Source organism: Parasteatoda tepidariorum, chromosome 9 (assembly GCF_043381705.1).
Source record: "Parasteatoda tepidariorum isolate YZ-2023 chromosome 9, CAS_Ptep_4.0, whole genome shotgun sequence".
Classification (NCBI taxonomy): domain Eukaryota; kingdom Metazoa; phylum Arthropoda; class Arachnida; order Araneae; family Theridiidae; genus Parasteatoda; species Parasteatoda tepidariorum.
The window spans coordinates 36262798-36276951 of NC_092212.1; the positions used below are offsets into that span (position 1 = coordinate 36262798).

Here is a 14154-nt window from a genome sequence, read left to right on the forward strand (position 1 = left end):
AATCACCATACACTTAATGACGCCAATGATGCTTGACACTAATGATGGAAATTTGTTATCAGGTAATAATTTAATTAATAAAAATATCTATATTTAATAAATAAAAATATCTATATTTAATAAATAAAAATATCCTAAAAAGTAAAATTAATTGAGAGAGAAAATTTTTTTTTAGGGGAGACGTAAAATATTGCCATACTATTATTGACTCCTATGAGGCTTAATTAATATTAGTAATGTGTAAAAATTTAAATAAAATATTAGCCATGTATGGAAAAAATAATGGGAAAATGGTACTATTTTAAGAGAAACATAAAAAATCAATATATTATAAATGTCAATGATACTTAAATTTTATTTTGGAAGTAAAACTAACAGGAGTTTGAAAAAAATATGCTATGTAGTGTAAGACAAAATTAACAGAGCAATAGCATTAAATCGCTTCGGAAATACATAAAAAATCACTTTATTATTATTGACGCTATTGATTCTTAATTAATTTTGGTAATAATTACTAACTGAAATAAAAAAAAATCTATGTTGAAAGCAGTATTAATGGAGAAACGATACTAATTCGTTTAGAAGAAAAGTAAAGAATCACCATATTTTTATTGAAACTAATGTTGCCTAATTAATTTTTCACAATAGACGCTACTAGTATTATGCTAATTGGTGCAGTTTTAATGGATACGAAATATACAAATATTGGTATAATTTATAATGCCGATTAAAACTGCATCAATATTGGTAGGTTTTAATATAGATGTTACCGTTTAAGTGTAAAATCCATTATTTCATAGAATAATTAGGTATTTTATGAAATAACTATACAATTAATTTAAAGTATATAAAATTATTTAATTCTACGATTTAACTAGGAAGTCTACAGAATTTGATCGTTAAAGTATAAATTCGACACTTGAAAGTTCTTTGAACTAGTTTTAACTACTTTTAAGGTCTGGTTTCTTAGGACAAGCGCCTTATCTGGGCGTCGGCGTGACGTCAACGTCACGCTGACTCCAACAAAATACTGGTTTGTTAGCTCAAGGCCTGGTTTCTTAGAACTAGCGCTTTATCTGGGCGTCAGCGGAAAGTTGACGTAGAGCTGACGCCAAAAAAATACTTTTTTGTTAGCTCAGCGTGAGCAGTTGGTCCAACGCAGACATTATCTCTCATTGCGCATGCGTCAATAACGTAAACAAATATTTATTTTGAATTTATATTGATTTTGTTATTGTCGACCAGTGTTTTAGAGAGTAAATAATGACTTTGTCCAAGAAAAAACACATTATAGCTGAGCTAAATGAAGAGTGCTATGTTTAATGAAGAAGCTATGTTTAATATCAAAATCAAAATCTTGGCTGATTTCAATGTGCTGTTGGATGTTGTCCGCCATTGCTTCTGTGGTTAACGTCACGTTGTAATCCAACTGCAGTTGAGTTGGACGGCAATTGTAGTTCAAGATGAGCGTTCGATGACGTATACTATCAAGCTCACAAATGGACCAATCAAAGGTTAGCGCCGATTTCCAGCGTACGGCGTCCTGTCCTAAGAAACCAGGCCTTTAGTCAGTTAACCGCTTATAGCTGCTTTGCAATGACATGGGTTTTCGTTTTATTCCATTGGTTTTAGATGTAGTTATTATATAAATATGAATAATATGAGCAATAATACATTTTATCATCTGCTATTCCTTATTATTTATCAATTTATCATCCGCATTAGGAATAAATTGTATTTTTCGAGAGATTTTAGATATTTATGATAAATTAATTTAGAAAATAACTTTAAAATCGTTTATTTTTTCTCTTTATTTCATAGAATATTATTAGTTATTTTATAGAATAATTAGTTATTTTTTATAACTATGAAAAGTACTATGAAATAACTTTAGCTAGTTATTTCATAGAATAACTAGGTAAAGTATGGAGTTTGTCATCTAATATATATTTCAACTGACTTGTCTATTTATTTCATGAATTACTTAGTTATTCTATGAAATAACTGAATAACACTTTAACGGTATAATAAATACCGTGTAAGGAAGTTTTTTAAGGTCCCTCTAAAAGGATGAATACCGAAGGAAACCGCGTGCTTAGTTGACTATTATGACTTGACTTCTAGCAACAGCATTATGCGAAATGATTCCGAATACAGTTATTTATGTATTTTATTTATTTATTTATTTTTTATTTATTTTATCATTTTATTTTATTTTTATTCTTTTATTTATTTTATCATTTTATTTCATTTTTATTTTTTTATTTATTTTATCATTTTATTTATTTATTTATTTATTTATTTTTTATCATTTTGTTTCATCATTTTATTTCATTTTTATTTATTTATTATTATTATTATTTTTTTTGATAAATGAACTATGAAAAACGTGTTTAATCTAAAAACGCAAAGCATTAAGGCAAAATAGAATGACAAATTTAAAAAAAGGAATTATATAAGCTTCATTAATTGTGTTGGTTTCAGTTTTGTGCCGGATTTCGTAGAGCGGTTTCTAGTACGAAAAACTATTATTCAGTTTATATCGTTTTAGATTGTTTATTCTAATCTTCATTTTATAATATTGTAATACATATTGTATCAAACTATTATATTACACACTCTCTTGTTATTATTATCTTAAATAACGTTACATACTATTAAATTACATATCGTTATGGTTTGTTATTATTTATAATATTGTAATATAATAATGCTGTTTAGAAAAATCATATAAATTTTTATATTTTTAAATAAATATTTTCATGATTATTTCACGTATATCTTGTTTGCCTTACGACGCTCTTACTTGTTCGAAATATTTGTATTTTCAGCATTCTACATTATATTGACTTAGCATTACCATGTGTTAAGAATATTTTAAATTCTTTAGCCGTTTATTGTATAAAGTACATAATTCACTACTCTAAGTGATATATCTATGTATTATAAGATCTTATTTAAATTTCATTCACTTCAAATAATAAATTATTTCTTATTTAATTATTTATTGCTTGTATTGCTTATTTAAAAAATTTGAAGCATAATTTTCAAATATTTTTACAAATAAAATTATCCAGAACTGTAAATGTTTCATGTAATTTTTAAAAACCATCATAAAAATATCTAATTATAGTTAAAAAAATAAAATGTTTTTTAAAAAGTTTCAAAAAATTTTCAAAAATTCAAAATTTTTAAAATGCTCAAGAAATATTTTTTTCTGTTGCTGGAGGCATAGAAATTTTGGATTTTATATAATCATTGATGCAACCTTTCAGAAGACTTATAGAGCCGAAATTCAATGCTGAAATTTGAAAAAAACTTTTTGATTGCTAAATTTTAAACAATATATATTTTTTTTTGCTTCGAAAAAAAAGTGGTTTTAAAAGGAACTTTAAAGTTCTAAAGTAATTACAAAAAAGTGGTTATTTCCTTTTTTTTAGAGAACAAATAAAACAAACACTTTCTGAAACTTTCAAAAAATTTCAGTATAGATGTTACTGAGAAGAACTTTTTGAGCTGAGTGATAAAAATTTTATAAAATAAATACTTTAAAAAATTAAAAAAATTATAATTAGGATTAAAAAATTTAAACTATATGCAACAATTGAGCTTGTTAAATATATTGAATATATGAGCTTATATATATGAGCTTGTTAAATATATAAGTTATTAAGAATTTAATAGAATTTGTTATTATTATACATTCGAACTTTTTTCAAATTTTCACACTTATACCGAAAATTTTAGTATTTACTAACAAACTTTAATAACATAAAATCATTTTCTTTTAAAAATTACGTTTGAATGAATTTTTGTGAAAAGTGCGAAAGTTTTTCCAAATTTTCTCTCTTATTTAGAAAACCTATATAACGAAAACTTATTCTGAAAAATTTAGTATTTACTCACAAACTTTAATTACATAAAATCAATTTTTTAAAAATATTATGCTTGAATGAATTTTTTAATAACGAAATGATATATTACTAAGAGAAAAATTATAAATAGCAAATATAAAAGCTTCGAGCAACTGTCAAAAAATACAAAACAATGAATCCGATTACAATATTTACCAATCAGTTAGTTGTCGCTTGTTGCCTTGCAAGTAATTATTAAATCTTAGGTAAAAATAGGCGGCAATCGAAGTACCTTAATATGTGCTAAGGTAAATTATCAATAAAATGATTTCAGTCTGTCATGACTAGAGGCAACGAGTTTCAAAATCGATTTTTACATCTCGCCAATTTTGATTGTAAAATCCCTTTTCCTAAACAAAGTTCTCAGCTGAATACATACGACCAAATTTGGTGGGAACATTAGTAACTAATATGATGTCAGTAAAACTAATTTCTAATGAAACTTCCGATGCTAAGGGCTATTAGTGGACAATATACAGGATGCTAGCAATAATTCATCTTACGCGCAAACCTCCTTCTGTCATGTGATATTCCACACTCCATCTGCTGATAGATTTAGGATCATTAATAATCCCAAATTACTAATAAACACTTCCTCAAATTAATATTCACAGGTCCCTTTTTTATATCCCAAACTTAATGCTCACATTTATCAATACTGTTTCGGGGCTATTCTATGGCAAACGACATTCTCCCTCCCGCCATGGTAAACAATGGTGAAAAAAAGAACTTCAAATTCAATTAAGCGACTCAATTGAGCAGAACAGTTTTTGGGTCTGCATTTCCGATTTTTATCTCAAGGATTGGGGTGGGGAGGTCCAGGGCATGGATGGAAAAAAAAAGTTCTGCCCAGATGCTGTGAAACTGAAGAATGGAGACGAATGAAAAAAAATAAATAAAAATAAATAAAACAAAAATATTAAAGAGGTACCGGGGAAATTGGTCAATTACGAAGATCGTTGTTGGAATTAGGTGGTATTTTATGAGCTGTTCGTACAGTCACTAATTTTGTAAAGTGCTTGTCGAGTTTAGATTTTATGGTGGCAAGAAATCAAAGGAACTTCGGTTTTTTGCCGCTTTTCAACTCCATTGCGTTTTGTTGAGAAGCACTTCAACCTCGTGATTAAAGGATTTAGGGACATAATATCCAATAATGCGTTTCTAATGTTGTAATGAACATCAATTCAGTTGTCAATTTGTTCGTCACAATTCGTTTTGGTGGAGGAAATGCTTCTTAACAATTGTATCATCATTGATGGCAATTAGAGTGTTTTGGCATTCATGCTTTTTTTTCTCGAGATCATTAAACTTAGAAATACAATAATTCATGGAGAAATGCTTCTTAACTCTTTAACTTCGCTTTTTTTAACTTACGATTAGAATTAAACTTATTTAATCCTTTTAATTTTTCCCTCTAAAGCTCATTAAGTTTAGTCAGAATCCAAGCAAAGAAAAGAAAATTTCTAAATAGGGATATAATATTCAATAATAATGATTTTCTAATATTGTAATGAACTTCAATATGGCTGTCAATTTTGTTTCATACAATTAAGGTTTTTGTTTCAGTGCAGCTCGTGCAAAAATGCTTCTTAACTTTTCTATCATCATTAATGCAAATAAGAGTGCTTTAAGATAAACGAATTTTTTGTCTCAGGCTTATTATTATTAGGCGAATAATTATTATAAGAGAAATGCTTCTTAACTCTGCTTTTTTTTTAACTTCCAATTGAAGATCAAGTGGAAAGAATAGTTTATGTCCATTTTTCTCAAAAATGATGATTGTATCACCATCTTGGAACGTATAAAGGAAATAGTACTTATTTTCTATAAACAAAATCGTTCACAATTACACCAAGTATTGTTACACAGAATCGTTACAAAGTTTGAACGAAATCGGTCGAATATTTTCTGAGAAATTGAACTTAAAAAGAGTTCTACTTTTAAATTTCAGTTTTTCAGGAAATATTCGGCAAATTTTGCTCAAATTTTGTATTTGGAAAACATAGCATTCTTTAAAACGTCATAAACAAATCGCACACCTTACAATCCAAATATTTTTGATTAATGCTAAGTAAATAATAAAAAATAGCAAATATTTACTCAAATTAATTTGTTGCATGTTGTTTGTTACCTTTGGATAAATGAATTTCAAATTTGTGCACAAACATTTTTTGATTCGTTTAAAGAAGTATTCGAAGCATGCTGAAATAAGCATAAAGTAAAATTAACATTAAGGGTTCAAAACTTTGGACCGCTCTCCAGATCAAACTATTGAGACTATATTTCCCAGAATGCAGGGGTATTCCCTATATTTTGGGAGACAGAAATAATAATTCGTCGAAAAAAGGGCATGTTTATTTAGAGAAAGTGCGTTTTTGTGTCTGATTTCGTAACTTAAATTATCGTCCTGATTCCTTAATTAGTATATTTGAGGTTACCCTCCCGAACCATTAAGATTGAGTCCGAGAACATGAAGATCCGACCATTTCATCAAAAGATATTCAGGGTAGTCCGTTTCTTATTTTGCGTGCTGTGCATGGAAAGAAGTTAAAATCAGCTAATCTTTTTAGACAGTTCAAGTTAGGTTGGTAATTTTATTGCTCTCTAATTAAATATGCATCTGTGTTAAGTTTTAAAAAATAATGAAAACTGTTTTGCTGATAATTTCCATATTTACTACCTTTTCTTTTTTGTATGTGAAGGTTAATAAGAAATAACTTAAGTAAAGTTTTAAAGTATAAAACAATGCATTGATCCTAGCAGGCATCTAAACATATCTGAAAGTTGCTTAAAATTTGTTCATATTGCTGTTGCAACATCTGATGGTAAACAACAATGGTGCAAGATACATTTTCCTGAATGTTTACGGCATAGAAATGGCNATATATATGAAGAGAGATACACAATTATTGTTTTGAAATATGTAAAAAAAATATTGAAATGGTAGGTTTGGGTAAAACGATTCATATTTTATTTCTGATCGATTCTGAAAAAAGATACAGATGAACGTAGACTGTATTCCAGTAAGAAGTATTAGGTGTGTTTTTAGAGAAAAAAAAACTGTTTTGAGCACACCAGACTACTGATCTTGCTAAAAGTTATTTAGGAACTTATTTAGGTAAAGTTATTTATAAAATACTTAAAAACTAAATCGAATTTTTTTTCTAACAGTATCGCTTATTATCGTTTGGCTCATAATAATTTTTAGAACCAAAATTTTGCTGAAAATTATTAAACAATAGTCAGTACCATAAATAGTTATCTTATTTTTATTATATTGTAATTTATGTTTATCTCTAAATAAGCAGTAGGTCTTTAAAATGTTTAGTTAGTTTATATTTACATTGATAAAAAATTGTTTTTTCAAAAATACAAGAATACGGCAAAATTTACCATGTTTCTGTCTCTATGGGAACATCAAAGCAGCTTGGTTTATTTTTTAACGAAGCTCTTTGGTAAAATTAGATTTAGGTAAAATTAGCAATAAAATATGATTTTATAACAACCAGATAAAAGTTGGTAAATGTGGCAAAATTTGGTAAGTTTATCACCATGCCTCAGAGCATGACATACAATTAATTTATTCGGTTAAATTTACTTATTTTTAAGTTTTGTATATTTTACAAAATATACTCATGGACAAAAAAATTAGCGCACCGAGAAGGAGTCGTCAAAATGAAACGAAGTTTTACATACGTAATGACTACTTTGATATAAGTAAATGATTACAAAATCAAAGATTATCGTTTTTCTCTGATTTTCTAATCATTTACTTATATCAAAGTAGTTATTACGTATGTAAAATTTCGTTTCATTTTGACGACTCCTTCTTGGTGCGCTAATTTTTTTGTTCATGAGTGTATATATAATAATAGCTATGACTTTAAAAATCAGAATTTTCGGAAAACCGTTACCATAAGAACAGAAAGTTCACCAAATAAATGGTTTAAATGCCTTATATTTTAGTTACATTTAACAGAGTTAAGTAATTTAATGCCGATACCATAGAGTATGATAATTAAATCAGAATTTTTCCCTTATGTAATTTTTTTAAACAAATGTTAAAAATACTATTTTGTGCATAGCTAAACATTTTCGCACTAATGTTTGATGAGTAACAATCAAATAACGATGTAACAAATAATAATTAAACAGCCTTCATCGGATCAAGTCTAGAAAATCTCAAGTTATTACTCTTATAACATATTTTTCGAACTCTCAACTGTAGTTCTTACGAAATATTTTAAAAAAACTACAATTTTTAAACACGCGAAAAACGCATGTAAGCAATCTTTCGTATTAATTTAGGTAAAAAAAGAAACGTCTTTTCATCACATTTGGACTAAAGTGAGTTGTTTTATTGAAAAAGAAATAAAAAAAACTTTCTCTGAAATCTTTTCTTTTCATCAAAGTTTATATCAACTACATGTCCAGCTTGATTGATTAGTTCAAGAGTTTTCACTTGTAATAAGAAATACGTTTTGTTCATTTTCTCTACGTATATATATAATTTATATATCACGATCACTTGATTAAAAGTGAAAAATGACTCAATCAGTGAATATTTGACAGAGTAAATTCGTTAAAAGATAGTTTTAATAGCGACCACTCTTAATAAAATCACGGAATTACTAAATCAGTTACTTTTTTAAAATCAACTCTGCCAGAAGGAAATTATTTCAATATCAAATCAAAAACCATCTTTTTTTAATAAAATCGTTATCGATTTTCTTTAAAATCAAATTTCTTAAGGTATATGTTAAAAATAATTAAAAAACCTGCTTTTTTTTTTAATTGAACAATTGGAATTTCTATTTTGAAAATGTATAAAAAACAAATTTCATTGGAACCCTTATGAACAAAAGGAGCAAAGTTACAGATGTAAATTTCCCTTTTGAGAGAGAGAGTTAAAAAAATGAAATAAGAGTAGAAGAATCTAAATGAAAAGTGTTTGTGAATTAAGAAAAGTTAAAAAATGCCTATCATTATCAAATGTCAATGAACAATCTGAAATATACTTTACAGCAAAGAAATTCCATTTTTTCCTTTTTTTTCTCTAAAATCTAATTGGTATTATTTAAGTATAATAAATTCAGACAGACATCGCTACACTATCATTTTAATATTATAATGACAAGTTATTCTAGATAAATTTTTTATTTGCAGTTAGGATTTCACTTTCTAAATTTTTTTTAGAGTTTTATCTTTAAAAATCATATTTTTACTTATTTACTTTTTGTACTGAATAATCTTTAATTGAGTACCTAAATATATTGTTTGAACTTTTCACCCATTCAAACTTTTTTACCCACTGCGAGATTTACGAACTGGAAAACTCGATCTTTAGGCTAACAGGATCTCCAGGTCTCTGATAAGAGTATTTTGAAACTAATATTTTAAACTTTTGACACCTACTGAGTTTTTTATCAATTCCAAAATAAAAAGTTTATTCTATTTTGCAATTAAATATAAAGTATTTATTCAATGATGTTTTATATAGGATGTAGTAGGAAGTTTTAGTTTATTGTTATCACATTTCTCTTGAAAGTAGTTTCAGTTTGCTATTTTTTTTCCTTCAAAGGAAGAGACTTAATAACTTTTTAAATTTTTTGAAAAAATAGTTATTTTTTTGAATGTTTATTTTAAATAAAAAAAGTACTGAACTGAAAAAAAACCATTGAAAACATTTAAATATCTTTAAAGAAATTTTTTCTCGTTATTTATTTTTGCGAAATAAAAAACTATCTCCCTTGATTTCACAATACATCTCTATCTGCTAGCTTCATTACTTAACTCCAGTATATTACTTTTATACTGCATTGTTGATTAAATTACCTCGATTTTTCAACTAAAATTTTAGTTTTCCTGTCACAAAAAGATAGTTTTTTCTTTAAGAAAAATAATTTTGGGTTGACAGAATTGTTGAATCTTTTTATAGTTTTAACATAAAGAATTTGCTGAAAGAAATATCACAAGTGCTTCTCTCAGATTACCTGAAAATTTCTTCGACGCAAATTCCCTAACTATTCGTATACTACTTTGATTAGACGTTTTGTGGAACGTTTAACTATTAATATCTATCTTCAGTTTTTTACAAATAATTTTAATTGTTTAAATTTATGAATGTTTGTCTTCTATGTACACATATCCTAAAGCAATTTTTTGCTGGATATTCATGAAATTGAACAAGATATCTTGGATCAGTGTTCCAATTTTGTGGCCAAAACTTTTAATAGTCAACCTTTAGTGTATACATTTTAGCAGTTTTTAGTCTATTTCTGAATAATATCTACAAATAAAGCTATATCACAGTTCATTTTTATATTAGATCTTTGCAAAATCTCTAACGACGTTCGGAAAGTATTCAGTTACCGTCATGACAATTTAGCGTGTGGTAACGTTCTCAGAGAAAGAGTGAGGTGATTTTTTCCCTATACATTCTCAAATTTTTTTTCCATTTGCGTTTAGTAACTATGCAGCTACTAAACTTATAAAAAAATTTCTATGGCAGTGTCATCAACTCGCGGGGGGAAATTAGGGAGAAGGTGCCACTCCTGCCGAATTCGAATAATTAATGGGAATCTTACCTTTTGCATGAGTGAGTCCACATAGGCGGTCAGCAGGACCAAAAAAGTGTTAGTCCCTCGGAAATCGGGAAAAAAACGAAAAAACCGGCAAGCGAAAAAGCCGTCGTCTGACGACAAGGGTGGACCAGAAGCATCTGCAGAGTCCGGTGGTGCCTGCCGCCGAGTGGAAGCTCACTATGCAAAAGACGTTCTCATGCCTTGAATTCAGACGAGATTTCGCTCCTATGCTCCGGGTTCGGCTATTAGCAATTGTAATGAAGCCTTTCCCCGAGCAGCATGACTTAGTAGCTGCTGCCTTTTATTTAGGTTTTTTTCCATCCACCCTATACCTCCACCCTCTTTCTTTCTCCCTATTTCCCTTTTTTTATCCCCCCGTCCCATACATATCGGGTTTGGCCGATGGGTGTAGGGGTATAGGAGTGTGGCTATTAATATTTTATAGAAGTGCGGACCCGTAGAGCTTGCTTCGATGGAATAGAAGAAAAAGTAGAAGAAAAAGGGGGATACGGTGCCCCCGATTTTCGTCTTCTTCCTCTGCTCCTATTCTGTCCCACTTTTCCTCCACTGAAGAAAGCGTACTGAGCAATCCCGTGCAAAGAATACTTGATGAGGTAGGAGGACTCTTTGGTGGTAGTGGGAAAGGATGCGCAGGAAAAAGGGATGTGGAAGAAAAAGATGCTGAAGAAGAAATCCCTAAGAATCTCGGCGTAGATCTCGGGATGAAGGGAAATGGGGAAAAATCAAACCTTATGAGATCTTTTAATGATCTTTAAAAAAAAACGTTGTATCTGGTGACAGAAATATTTTTTAAACGTTAAAATAAAAGACTGAATGATTGTTATCAGTCATAATTTGTTATGTAAAACTGTAAAAATAACTAGCTTTAATACATTATAATATATATATATATATATATATATATATATATATATGTAGAGAGAGAGAGAGAAAGAAAAATAAAACAGATATTTATGTAATTGGAATTAAATAATTACAAAATTTACTTTATATAAAATCTGATACAGTCACTTTTAAAATAATAAAAACCCAAATAAATTTCAATAAAAGAAGTACAAATAAAAAACAAAGGCTAATGAACATAATAATACTGAAACAAATACCAATAGTTTCGAAGAATTATAAGTACAAAAATATGTTTTAAATAAAACTGATTAAAAAATAAATTAATTAAAAATCTGTAATACTGAGGCCATTTTTTTTTAGTTTTTCAAGGGATTGTATGAACCCTGACAACAAGTACAAACAAACAATTTAAAGATTATTTATAAAAAAATATCGATTTCAATTCGTAAATTATTTTTATGAGAGTGTGAAAAATGAAAAAAAAAAAAGCTTTTTGTTATGTGAAACTACTTGCTAGGCTAACTTTTGCATGATTTTTAGAAGTGGTAGCTTAAACAAGAAAAGTTAAAAGAAGTTTCTTGCAATTTTACTTTACCTTCTTCACAGTAAAATACTCTTTAAAGTTTTAAATTGTATTTTTTCTAATTTTCTTAAAGCTATTAAAAGAAAATTGCACGTCTTTTATACCTCGTATTACATCACTTATATTAAAGCTACACTGTAAACAATTCAAGATCAATTTATCGTAAAATCACCGAAACATTCTAATTAAATAAATATTACTGTAAAAATTACTGCATTTTATGGTAAAAATGAGTTTTGCGAATTATGCACTCAAAATGCCAGAAGTAATTTTTACTGTAATTTGATCCAGAATGTTTCAGTGTATCTTCAATGTAAGAGCTGTTATGCGATGTATAAATAGACGCTATTTTATTTTAATAGCTTTAACGGAATAAGAAAAAAATAGTTTAAAACTTTAGTGAATAACTTACTGTGAACAAAGATAGGTTAGATATTTTTTTTAATTTTTGATAATTTTTAGATAATTTTTGATAATTTTTATTATACGATTATGATATGTAAGAGATATAAAATCTTGCTTAAAAATACTGTATACACTTTAAAAGATTCCAGATCAAATTACGATATAAAGTACCAGTACTACATCCGTAAAATCCATTTTACCGTTAAATCTATGTTAAGAAATCTAATCCATTAAAAAAAATCTGATATACCGTAAAAGCGATTGCGGTATATAAAAAATTTTTTCTGTAACATGTTTCGGTAAAAATGGATTTTACGGTTGAAAAGTATCAACACACTACCGACAGTACCGTTCCGTCACTTTTCACCGTAATTTGATCTGAAATTTTTTTGCCTTGTGAAAACAGTGCTATGCACTAAAATACATTTAATAACAATGTTTTGGTAGAAATAGTAGCTAATTAAAGTTTCTAGAACATTTGATAAATTCATTTATTTATATTTTAGCGAAGAAAATGATATCATACATCCGATCAATGGCGCAAAAACAAGCGAATTTACGTTTACATAAGATCCGAAAAACGATATATCTTGCTTCAAAAAATTTGAACAAACATCTCAAAAATGAAGATCATTCAAATGCATTCAAATTTGAAATATTTCGAACTTTTATTAAATTTATCTTTCTGTCTGGATATTTTTTTTTCTCCTCTGTTTGAATGAATTTGATTTTCAGAAAATAAACTTTCGAATTTTTCACCCATCTTTTCGCAAGCGCCTTCCTTTTTTTACAAATTATTTTTTCTCTTTCATTTCAAAATAGGAGGGAAAAATCTGTGTAAGAAATCCCTACGGAGATCCCTACGAGCTCATCTTCGGAATGAAGATCGTGCCGTGAATGAAATGCGGACAGTGGGCAGAATCCATCTCATTCAGCTTTCAGCTCGTATTTCTCTTCCTTGTTCACAACATAAGATGCCCAGTGGTAACAAATTACGAGAGATGAGCCCCAGACATCGTAGGCTGAAGAAAAGCGAAAAAGGAAAGAGATTTATTGGCGATCGAAAAAGTCCTATTTGTTAATATTATACCATTTACTTTTAATATTGTTGGCGGAATGAAAAATTGAGTTATTTTTGGCAGTATCTTAAACATTACAAATCTTGAACATTTTATATATTTCATTAGTTTACAGCTAATAGAAAAGTTTTATTATTTTGATTCACTTTTACAAATAGAGAGAAATCCGTAAATACTGCTCTTTATGCATAATTATAGAATGCTTAACAAAATTGTATGTACAGTAAAAATCACTAATTAATAATAAAGCGAGAAAGAAACATTCCGGAAATTTGACAGATCATAATTAAGAAAGGGGGAGGGGGTGAAGAAAAGCGAAAAGAAAAGAGATTCATTGGTGATCGAAAAATTCCTATTTGTTAATATTATACCAATTATTTTTCATATTGTTGGCGAAATGAAAAATCGAGTTATTGTTGGCAGTGTCTTAAACATCACAATTCTTGAACAGTTTATATATTTAAACATTCTAAAGCTTTAAAAAAATTTATAATTTGATTCACTTCCACAAATAGAGTATTCCGTAAATACTACCCTTTATACATAATTCTAGAATGCTTACCAAAATTGTATGCTCATTGAAAGTCACGAATTAATAATAAAGCAAGGCAGAAAAAACATTGCCGAAGTTTAGCCAATCACAATTAAGGAAGGCAGGAGCAAAGAACATTAAGATGTATTTAATTGAAGTGTTTTAATAATCTTTTATCTACTCATCCCTG

General features: G+C 28.1%; 1 long non-coding RNA gene across 1 annotated transcript in view; it reads right to left on the bottom strand.

The window, feature by feature from the left end:
* Positions 1 to 10668, bottom strand: part of LOC107457176 (uncharacterized) — a 272758-nt gene extending 262090 nt beyond the window's left edge. The window contains exon 1 of the long non-coding RNA XR_001585806.3: positions 10502 to 10668. This is a non-coding gene — a long non-coding RNA (uncharacterized lncRNA). The remainder of the gene's footprint in view (positions 1 to 10501) is intronic.
* Between the last annotated feature and the right edge of the window lie 3486 nt (positions 10669 to 14154).